We start from the raw sequence: 12,394 nt of genomic DNA on the forward strand, positions 1-12,394 counted from the left end.
ACACCTTGTTATCTCAGACCCATCCAATAAGTTTTCCAGAGTGGGACTTTACCAAAAGCCATCTGAAAATCCAAATACACTACATCCACTAATCCTACTCTACTAGTAACAACATAAACAAATCTCTAATGGGTTTATCAAACATGATATCCACTTTAGAAATCCATGTTGACACCAGGGCATTACCTACTGTTTTTTTTCTATTTTCTATTTTCACATCCTTAATGATAGATTTTTGTGTTTTTCTTATTATTGACATTAGGCTAACAAGGCGATTGTCCCCCAGTTTCTCCCTTCATCTTTTCTTAAATAGCAGCATTACATTTGCAAACTCACAACCTGCAGGCACTATTCCAGAATCTATAGAACTTTGAAAGATGGCCGCCAATACAGATACTAACCTTGTTGCCACCACTTTCAACACTGATTACTGGGTTCTGGTGATTTCTTAACTTTCAGTTTTCCTTTAGTTTCTCCAATACGACTTTTTGATTGGCAGTAATTTATTTTGGTTCCTTATTCTCATTAATCCTTGGATCTCCATTATTTCTGGGAGATTTGTTGTATCTCCCTCTGTGAAGACAGACACAAAATAATTAATTAGCTTCTCTGCTATTTACTTATTTTCCATCATAAATTCTTCTGTATCCGCCTATAATGGCCCACCCCCTTTTCACAAAGCCGTAGAAGCTTTTACGACATTTTTTTATGTTTCTTGCTAGTTTATTATGTTTTATTTTCTCTCTCTTTATCAGTTTCTTGGAATTCCTTTGCATAATTTTGAAATGCCTCTAATTCAGTAATACTTTAATGGCAACTTTATAAATCTCCTCCTTTGATCTACCACAATCTTTAACTCCCTGTTTAGCCATGGTTGACTCACCATTCCTGTTTTTTTGGGTCTTAAAGAAATGTCTGTTTGTTGTAAACTATGTATTAATTTTTAAAATATGATCCATTGCCCATCTACCACTAAACGTTGTAATGTATTTTTCAGAATGACCTATCAATTATTGGTTGCTCAATACATTGTTCTAGAAAACAATTTTGCACACATTCTGGGAAATCACCCTCACAGAATTTTTGCTTGTCCGATTTGCTCACTGTACACATTAATTAAAGTAACTCATGATTACTGCATTCTCTTGTTATGTGATCCTCTAAGTTATACCATGCCCTATATTATCACTATTGTTAAGTGGCCTATAAACAACTTCTATTAATATTTGCTGTGCCTTGCTGTTTCAAAGCTCAAGTATCTTGTTCCCATCTAAGAGTCATTCCCACTCATTCGCTGATGTCATCCCTTATGAGCAGCACCACTCCACTTTATATTTCTTTGTTCTTTACATTCTGTCTCTTTAACATTATTCTATTTTTTGACTCAGTTGAGCATTGACATTAATTGGCAAATTACCTGACCACCAGTAACAAAAACAGAAGTTGCTAGAAAAGCTTAGCAGGTCTGGCAGCATCTGTGAAGAAAAAATCAGAAATAATGTTTTGGGTCCGGTGACCCGTCCTTAGTGTTCTGAGGAAGGGTCGCCGGACCTGAAACGTTAACTTCGATTTTTTCTTCACAGATGCTGCCAGACCTGCTGAGCTTCTCCAGCAATTTCAGTTTTCGTTCTTGCTTTACAGCATTTGCAGTTCTTTCAGATTTTATTTTGCCAGACCACCAGTGTTGGGTTGAGTCTTTAGTTCCTCATGAATGGCTTAATGAACAATATAACTCACTGTTATATATGTGAGGCTTGCCATCATTCTTCTGACCACAGTATGGAAGCACACTGTACTCCACTGAATGGTGCAGAGCTGCAAAGGTAGCTGCTTGTTTTCCTTCAATCCAGTCACATTAGGAACTAAGTCCTGGATAATTATACCCATATGTTCTTGCACTTGGACATCAGGTAATGTTTTCTGGCTGCTGTCACCCCAAAGTTCAATGTTTCCTTATTAATTATATGATTGTTATTTCCCCTCAATATCATGGAAGCAAGTATACAAAGCTTTTTGTTTCATGTCAGCCACATTAATGGTCTAGTGATTTGATATTACATGTTTAAATATAGTTTACATATTAAACATATAACATATGCATGCTCTAAGTTCTTTCAGTGTATTGAATTAAGTTATAGTCTCATGTAAATATCTTGGATTAACTAGGTATACTGGAGCTTTTACATTACTTTCAGCAACAGACTTTCAATCATTTTCAACTTTTATGCAGCAAATTCACCAAGTGGATTGAAACAGGGGGCCAATACAGTCCCCAAAGCAATTTATTTGAGTGATTTGACACAGGGTAGTACCAACTGGTGCTCCAATTCACAGGCAGCAAGTTTCTGTCTTAATTGCATGGCTGTGGGGAGCTGCTGAACAGCAACCTGGTACTTTCCAAAAAGGAGGAAGGGAAAGCTGAAGGTCCAATTAGTTTTGAATGGCCTCTGAAGAATTGTGTATGTACATATGGGAGTAGGTTCCTTTATTTTAGCTAAGGAAGAGGGAATTATGATTCATTTACTTAAAGAAATTATTGATATATATAGTTTAATCATACCTTTGCAGCATTACTATCGGGCATCAATAAAAAAGGACTGAGAGTCTAAAATTCACTGACTGTAACCCGTTAAAAGCTGTTCTGCAAATTTCAAGAAACATAAGTCTGTTGTAAGGAGAACAGTCACATTCCACACTAACAAATAAGTTGTGAAACTGAAATAAATCTATCATTGCTATCACCATATTTGTTGTGATTGTTCCTTCCTATAAAGACCAATTGTGCCTTGGTGCTCTCAGGGTATGGTCTGTTTCCAGCAACATGCTCCACTTATGAGTTCAAGATGGTTGGCTTAAGGGAAAATTATTTAATGAATACTTGTCCTTCCCAACAATAATAGATAGACGTTCATTTTTCTTATTGTATTTAACTATCATTGACCTGTAAACTGGGATTTCATTGCACAGGTTTTGACTAATTTCAATTCCGCAAATAATATTGATCAGTTTAAACTGGCGTAATAGTTGACATTGCAAATATCAAAAACATGGATGAGAGTACAGCAGCAGATGGATGGAGAGTGGGGCATAGAAGAAACTACAGAAGGTTGTGTGCATAGCCCACACCATAATGGAAGCCAACCATCCATCCTTCTCGTTGCTGCTGAAAGGCTGCCAACATCATCAGACCTCTCCGACCCCGATAATACTCTCTTCCAAACTCTTCCATCGTGCAGAAGACACAGAAGCTTTAACACATGCACCAACCGGTTCAAGAACAGCTTCTTCCCTGCAGTTATTAGACTGCTGAATGGACGTCTCTAATTTCAAATCTAATGTTGATCTTGCTCTTGTGCACCTCCTGTGCAGTCATAACCTTGTATGTCTGGCTCTGAAGCACCCTATCATCTGTATGTCCTTATTTGTTATGATCTGCCTGCACTGCTCACAAAACAAAACTTTTCACTGTACTTAGGTACATGTGACAACAATAAATTAAATCAAGTCAAAAGATGGTAAAAGTAAATGGTCTTTGTGATGGAAGAAGTATCAGGTTGGAACTCAGCTCAAGGTCAAGCAATGCTGAAGTTCCTACAGACTGGTTCAGTCTGAGGCAGGATCAGCAAGAGGGATACAGTTGATAGCTAGAGAATGTTGGTAGGATCCAAACATAACAATTTCAAGTATCTCCAATGCTAGATTGGAGTACTTTCAGCTTATCCAGGACTGCAGGTTGGTTAAACAATGTGATAGTACAAAAACAGAGGATGTATTGAGAGAGTTCAGCGAGGAACCTGATGCGTTTTCAGTTGGTTTTCTGAGGGGTAGTGAGTAGATGAGAAATGTAAGTGTGCCAAGATCATGCAAATCTAATCATTTATAAATTTTAAAGCCTGCAGACCTTTAATATCAATACTAACTCACCCTTTCAACTATTGTTTCAAAACAATAAATTATGAGAAAATATACTTTACTTGTTTGTCACTTTGTAAGTGATTGACAATTACAAGTATTGATTCATCCAGTTAATCAAAACACTGAGTTTTCATCCTGCTCTGATTATTAATACGATGTTTTAAGTTAATGTGGTCTTCCGGTGATTAGCTTGGCCTCTGCAGTAAGGATACTCTTGACTTGATTTTTTTGGAATAATTGCAATTGCTTTTGTGCTCCACCACTTTCTGATCGAATTTCTACTTTAACTGTCCTTCGCCTTCGATTGCCGTTGTCTCCTGAGTAGAAATTTGATATTTTTCACTGATCATCCCACTGTGTAAATTTTGAATACTGTTCCCAGCTCCATCCATCTATTAAGTGCCAGAAAGTGAATGAAATATGGGTCTTTTTTTAATATTCTGCACTGTGAGACTATGATTAGTGTGTTCCTATATTGACCTTGCCAGGTGGTCTCCCTATAGAGGGAAGGGCCCACCTGCCCCAGGTAGAATGCTGGTAGTGGGAAGAAGTTCTCAATTGGCCCCATAAGCAGCTCTATTGGCTTTTTGGTGAAACAGCAGTCTTCCACCTCCCCAACTGCTTGTAAACTGCTTGTGGTGGGAAAGCGACAGGTACTCCATCTTTCACTTTCTCTTGCCATTTTATGGCAACCATAAAATACGTGGCAACACCTAACATCTCCCACCCCACGCTGCCCATCGCTGCTTGTAGAATCTGGCATTCTATTTGTATGGATAGAAATCAGCCTGCTTATTTTAAACAGACATCAGTTGTATCAGAGAGACCAGTGATATGGGAGATAGGGATGCTGGGCATGATGGTGAAATATTATTTGAGAGCCAATGTGAATTAGCCCATTGTCAGTGAGGCAGATATGGAAGTGAATAACTGTTTCAATATCTTCACAGATACAGGAATAAAGACAATGAATGCTCGGAAGGAAATCAGGGACACATTTTCTGAGTGTCAAAACTGAATGCTTTGGGGGTTTTATCCATTCTGCGGAGGTTAATAAGAAAAGAAATAAGAAAGTGATATGGAAGAGCTCTATCAGGATTTAAGATCTTGGGGCATTATGGGATTGGAAGGTTGATGAATTAACATGAATAGTAGAGTCAATATGACCAGTAAGACAGAGGGATCGAAGAATGGAAACAGAGAGGACAAAGATGTCTATTGCATTAGGGAAGGATGACTTTAGATGGAGGTTAAAATCTTCTGCTTCTGCTTTAGTTTTGTCAGTATTGCAGAATAATATATTCTGTCAACATTCTTATGGGTACTGCTGGCTGATATGGTAGTTCTGATGAAGAAAATTGATCAATAGAAATAATGATTTCAAATGATGAAGCTGTGTGGTCACTTCATTTGGCAGCTTGTTCGATTGTTGGAGTGTACTTGGGAAGAAAAATTGTTGATGGATCGTCTTTGAAACAAACGGTTTTTGTAGTTTGTGTGGTTGGCTGCCTTGGGTTCTGTTATTACTGATGACACCAGCTACCTGTTTCTGTCAATTTCCAACAGTTTATTTCATATTTTAGACAATATAGTCAATTACTATTCCCTTCTTTGTAGCTATTATGAAGCCATGCTTTACACAAAAATATTTTAAAAATTTACTGACTGAAAATTATTTTTTTTTAAAGATTAAAGCCACATTCCAGTTACTTGGGACAGTCAACGACAGTCAGTATATTTATATCACTGTACTTGTACATTCCAGTATTGTTGAAATTGAGACAATGTAGCTGCAAAGTCTCACCAGGAACAATTCCCTTGAAGGAATATCAATGGGGACCATCTCCTACACCATTAGCAAAGTATCCAGACAATCACCTGTGCACATAACTGAGTGGAGACAAGCTATCAGATATAATCATTTAGCAATGGGACCCTGGATAAGAGGGAAATTCTTGATCTGGATCTACTTAGGTTATAACTGAAGTACACTACCAATGATCATTTTTGGTTCACTGGGCAGTTACAGAAAGAGGGATATATGCCAAGCCAGCTACCATTTGTGTGCTTGAACAACTGTTTTTTTCTTTTGCAGGACAGGACAAACAACTGAAACCCAGAAGTAACAAATGGCTTATCCCTCTGACTCTATTCAACTTGCAAGTTTTGAACCCACCCTTGTTGCTTTTGGTTGTCCATGTGTCACAGTCACATATTTAAAAAAGAACTCATCTTGCCATCTTCATCCATCTACATCTGTAAATTGTTTCAACATCAAAACTGCAGGACCACTGCATTCTGCTGGTGAAGTCACTAAACTTTAATTTCCGCATACCCCTTTAGTTTTACTGGGCTCTAATTTGCTTAATTTATCTGCATACCCTGTATTTTGTTTGTGTGTTTGTGTGAACATACATGTGAATCATACACCTAAATTAGAAGCAATAATAGGCACTTTGGTCCCTTAAGTCTGTTCCACCATTCAATAAGATCATGGCTAATCTGATTACTCCACACTCCTGCCAATCCCTGGTAGTTTTTTTTTAAACGTAACTCTTGCCAATCACAAATCTATCTACCTGAGCCCTAAAAATATTCAAGAAGAGAGTTCAAAAGTCCTCTTTGAGAAAAGATTTCTCTTTATCTCTGTGTGAAAAGGCAACCCTTTATTTTTAAACTGTGCCTCCTGGTGCTAGATTCTCCCCCAAGAGGAAACATTGATTCCTCATCCACCCTTTCAAGGCCCCTGAGGATTTTATATGTTTCAATCAAGTCACCTCTTAATTTCCTAAATTCTGGCAGATGCAAGTCTAGTCTGTCCATTCTATCTTCATAAGATATCCCACCACTTGAACTATTAGTCTAATAAACCTTCTATGAACTGTATCCAATGCATTTGCAGATGGCCTATACTTCAAGCAGAAAACATGCAAACTTTGCTGTTAAACACATGAATGCAGGTGAGGCTGTATCTCACCTTAAATTTCCTGGTGGAAAAGTAGCTCAAGGATTTAATATCACTCATGGGAGAAATCAATAGTGGTCCTTGCTGAGTTTTGTGGCAGAAAGCAATCAGCAGAATTAACTTGGAAAGTTGTGGGAAGGCAGTTGGATATCAGCTGGCAACCATAATCAAGATCAATCATATCCTCAATCATGGTGTACTACAAACAATTGGAGGGTCAGGGCACTCAACCAAAAATGCTAATGGAAGGATCCCATAAAATATGACCTCAGAGGATATTCGGGATACTGAAGAGAAATCAAAGTGACTCTGGGAGACGCTGGCATATCTTTGGGTGGTCCCAAAAAATTGAATGAAGTTTCATGATTTTTATAATGTGTACAAGAACTCTTGGGGTGGGGAGAGAAAAAAAAACTGAGCCTATAGGCTAAGTAGTAATAAAATAAAAGATTATATAAATGATTTGTTTGAGAATATAGAAGGCATAATTAGTAAGTTTGTGGACAACACCAAAATTGGTGGCATAGTAGACAGTAAAGAAGGTTTTCCAAAATTATAGAAGGATCTTGATCAAATGGGTCAATTGTCTGAAAAATGGCAGATTGAGTTCAATTTGGATAAATGCGAGGTATTGCATTTTGGTGCAACAAACAAGGATAGGGCTTATACAATAATGGTAAGGCCTTGGGTAGTGTTGTAGAACAGAGGGACCTAGGGGTGCAGGTACATATTTCTTTGAAGTTTGCGTCACATATAGACAAGGTGGTTAAAAAGGTATTTGGCACACTTGCCTTCATTGCTCAGTCTTTTGAGTATAGGAGTTGGGAAGTCATGTTGAGATTGTATAGGACATTGGTGAGGCCTTTTCTGGAATACTGTGTCCAGTTCTGGTTGCCCAGTTATAGTCAGGATATTATCAAGCTGGAGAGGGTTCAGAAGAAATTTACCAGGATGTTGCCAGGTATGGAAGGTTTGAGCATAAAGAAAGGCTGGATAGGCTGGGACTTTTTTAACTGGAGCAGAGGAGTTTGAGATGCAACCTTCTAGATGTTTATAAACTAATGACAGGTATAGATAGAGTTAATGGTAGTTGTCTCTTCCCTAAGATGGGGGATATCAAGACTAGATTGTTAAGGTGAGAGGAGAGAGATTTAAAAACAACGTAGGAGGCAAATTTTTTACACAAAGTGTGGTTTGTGTGTGGAATGAACTTCCTGAGGAAGTGGTAGATGTGGGTACAATTACAATGTTTAAAAAGCATTTGGATAATTGCATGAATAGGAAAGGTTTGGAAAGGTATGGGGCGGGCTCAGGCAGGTGGGACTAGTTTAGTTTGGAATTATGCACTGGTTGGACTGAAAGGTCTGTTTCCGTGTTGTGTGACTCTACAACTTTCTGAATCTACGGTGGTAGCAGAGTAGGCAGTGTCCAGGCTCCAGTGCCTGGGTTTGTCCTTTTCATACATTTTTTCTTTTCCTTTTTCCTTTTTCCCGTTCTTCTTTTCTCAGCTTTATTTAGTTGACAGAGAGAGTTCTTCAGCACGAAGACAGCCTTGATAGATTCCGGAGTGGTGGTAGCATCTTCAGGGGCAGCGCGGCTACAGGGTGGGCCGGCCTGTGAAGGCTGGAGCAGGACTCTTGCTTCCATGTGGAGTGGGGACTCTTGCAGTGGCATGGCATGGGCTGGTGTAGCCCAGAGTGGGGACTCTGGCGGTGATATGGCATGGGCGGGTATAGCCTGGAGTGGGAGTCTGGCGGTGGAGAAGGAAAAGTTGGACTCTCTTCAAGTTGTCTTTCCTTACTTTTTATTTCATTTTAAGTTAATGTGAGTGGTGCCTACACATGGTGATGGTTCACCCTTTTCACTGATTGATTAATTGATTGATTGATTTTATTGTCACATATACCGAAATACAGTGAAAAGCTTTGTTTACGAGCGGTACAGGCAGATCACAGCAAGCAAAGGATATACACATCAAAATGACTTAGAGGCATACAGGTTACATTGCAAGTTACATTATTGGAGGCTAGAGTCCATTCAACAGTATGATAATGGCTGGAAAGAAGCTGTTCCTGAATCTGCTTGTGCATGTGTTCAGCTTCTGTATCTTCTCCCTGATGGAAGAGGTTGTAGGAGGTCATTACCAGGGAATGATGGGTCTTTGATGGTATTGGCCATCTTTCTGCGGCAGTGAGTTGTGTAAATAGAGTCCATGGTTGGAAGGTTGGCTTCCATGATGGTCTGGGCTGTGCACGTCTCCTTCTGTGGTTTCTTACAGTCCTTGGCAGAGCAGTTGCCATACCAGGCTGTTATGCACCTGGACAGTATGCTTTCAATAGTGCATCTGTAGAAGTTGGTGAGGGACGTTATGGGCATACCAAATTTCTTGTGCTGCCTGAAGAAGAAGAGGCGTTGTTGTGTTGGTTATCATCACTCCGAGGAACTTGATGCTTTTCACTCTCTCAACCTCAGTTCCATTGATGTAGACAGAGGTGTGTTCTCCTCCTTTCTTTCTGAAGTCAATGATCAGTTCTTTAGTTTTGTCGACAGATTGTTTTCATTACACCATGTCACCAAGCCCTCTATGTCCCTTCTGTACTTCTGTATTTTGATTTGTCTTTGTTAGATTTCCATCTCACTATGGTGGTGTCATCAGCAAACTTGTAGATAGCAGTATTTTGTATTGAATTCACGTGACAATAAATGACTAAATTCAATAAACTGTAATGCTACATTAATGGTGCTTATTATGATGGATTTTTATATATCATACAGTTTTTTTTCTTTAAACAATGTCAAATCTTATGGCATTGTTTTGTCAGTTAATTACTGGGTGTTCAGATTTCCCCTTAAACATTAACAATTCCTCATAACATCTTAACACCTGAGAAACATCTCCACCTGTTTCACCACTTACCAATCCCCTGCTGCTGAACATTCCCACATTTTAGTCAGAAATCTATATGAATGAAAACTCATAACCTGCAAAGGAGTATTTGAAACCTTTATTCATGGTGCTTTTAATTTAACTCACTGTAGCAAGTTTAAAATACGTTTTGTCTATAGTTTTTTTTACATTTTCTTGCGGATGTATGTGTTACTTTTTAATCAGCCAAAGAACTTAATGTTTATCTATCTATGTGAGAAACAATCAAGCATGCATTGTGTGTCATTTATACTGCTACCTTTTGTCTTGAGTACTCATGTAAGAATTTACAAGATAGCCAGTGAACACTTATGGAGAGACATATGATGTAGCACTCAAGGTAATATGGACAATATTAAAGATGGCCAGAAAGGACGCACAAAATAACAGCATTAACAATGCTTTGCAAACAGAACATTTTACTGCCAGTAGTGAGATAGGATAAACATATTCACTGAAGTCCAGTTGAAATGATCACCAGGATTTTTGATTAAACCATTGAGATTGTTATTCAATAACAACGACCTTTACTTACATACTACCTTTAAAGTAGTAAAAAGAAATCACAAGGTGTTTCACAAGGGCACGAGAAAACAAAATTAGTATCAAGCCACATAAAGCAATACAAGGAAGGATGGCCAACAGCCTTCTTCCTTTGAGTGGTCTATTAAACCTCCAAAATAGACGACTTAAAGAAAGAAAGAATAAAGGTGGATAGAGGTTTAAGAAGGAAATTCCAAAGCTTGGGGTCTAGGCAGCTGAAGACAAGGCCAGAAAAAAAATGTAATAATTAAAATTTGATTTGCTCAATAGGCCAGAATTAGATGGGTGCATATACCACAGAAGCTCCTGGGCCTGGAAGTGTTTAAAGAGATCAAAGTGGAATGACCCCTGGGATTCCAAACTAAGGTTATTTAAAAAATAATAATTTAAAAGTTGAATGTTGCTTGATTGCGACCCGGTATGTATCAGTGAGCAGAAGTGATAGGTATCCAGGACTTGGATGGGACATGGCAACACTGTTTGTGTAGGAGGAAGCAATAGCTTGGTGGCATTATTGCTTGACTGTTAATCTAGCAAACAAGGTAACATTCTGGGTTCGAATCCCACCATAGCAGATGGTGGAATTTGATTTCAATAAAAAGAAATCCGGAATTAAGAATCTAGTGATAACCATGAATCCATTGTCGATTGTCGGAAAGCCCCATCTGGTTCACTAATGTCCTTTAGGGAAGGAAACTGCCAGTCTTACCTGGTCTGGCCTACATGTGACTCCAGATCCACAGCAATGTAGTTGACTGTCAAATGCCCCCGGGCAATTAGGGATGGGGAATAAATGCTGCCTAAAAGCGACACGCTCATCCCATGTACAAATAAAGAAAATAAAAATCTGAGGTTTATAGAGACTAAAATGTTGGAGGCTAGCCAGGGGATGTTTGGAAAAGTCAAATTGAAGCTTATAGTTGCAGATGAGCTGAACCAGGAATGAAGTTGGGTCAATGTTGCAGAAATGGAAATACGCAGAGAGTGATGGAGTGGACATGTGGTTGGAAGCTTGTCGCTTAATATGACAACAAGGTTGTGAACACTCTGGTATAGCTTCAGACAGTTGCTGAGATAAAGGATGGAGTTGTGAGCTAGGGAAGGTAATTTTGGAGTGGGGGCCAATGACAATGGCTTCAGTCTTCCAAACATTATATTTATGGAAATTATTGCTTGTTCAGTATCAGGGGTCCAATGAGCAATCTGACAGTTTAACAACAGTGGACAGAGGTGGTGAGGTAGTGTTGGGTCTCTCAGCATAGATGTGAAAACTGTTGGTGCACTTTTGGATGATATTATTAAGGAACAGTGTGTAATTGATAATATGAGGGGGTGGGATGTGAGAATGGGGGCAGGGTTGATTCTTGGAGGTGACCAGAGGTAACTGTTTGGAAACAGGAAGAGAAGCCATAGCATGTGATACTCTGGTTTTGCTTAGAGAAACAATTATAAAAGCAAACAAGTGTAAATCCACCTAGCTGGATCACTCTGGGGAACCCTTATAGAAAATTAAAGCATTTCAACTGCCACAGGCAGGTCAAGAAGTACAAAGAGGGACAGTTCACCTTTACCACAGTCACATAAGATACCATTAATGGCTTTGATAAGTGTGGTCTCAGTACTTTGGTGTCAATGGAAACTTGAATGGAGGGATTCAAATATGGAATTCAAGGAAAGCTAGGCATAGATTTGAGAGGCAACAACATGTTCAAGATCTTCGGAAAGAGAAGGGAAGCTGGAGATTGTTTGTTTGGAAATTAGTCTGGGAGGGACTGCAGAGTTAAAGGATGGAAAGACAGCATCTAGGCAGAGAAAACCCTGAACATAGCAGCCAAATGAGCCTTCAATAGGCTGAAATAAGTCTGCTTATCTCTAGAGTTGCTGCCTGCTCTTCTAAATATTTCCAGCAGTTACTGGTTATGTTTCAGATTTTCAGTAATTTTTGTATTATACCCAAGAAGGGAAATTAGTTTAGAGACAAAAAAAAACTTCACATGCTGGAATCAAGGTAGACAAACAGGAGGCTGGAAGAATACAAGCAGGCC

Source organism: Rhincodon typus, chromosome 7 (assembly GCF_021869965.1).
Source record: "Rhincodon typus isolate 14 chromosome 7, sRhiTyp1.1, whole genome shotgun sequence".
NCBI classification, from domain to species: domain Eukaryota; kingdom Metazoa; phylum Chordata; class Chondrichthyes; order Orectolobiformes; family Rhincodontidae; genus Rhincodon; species Rhincodon typus.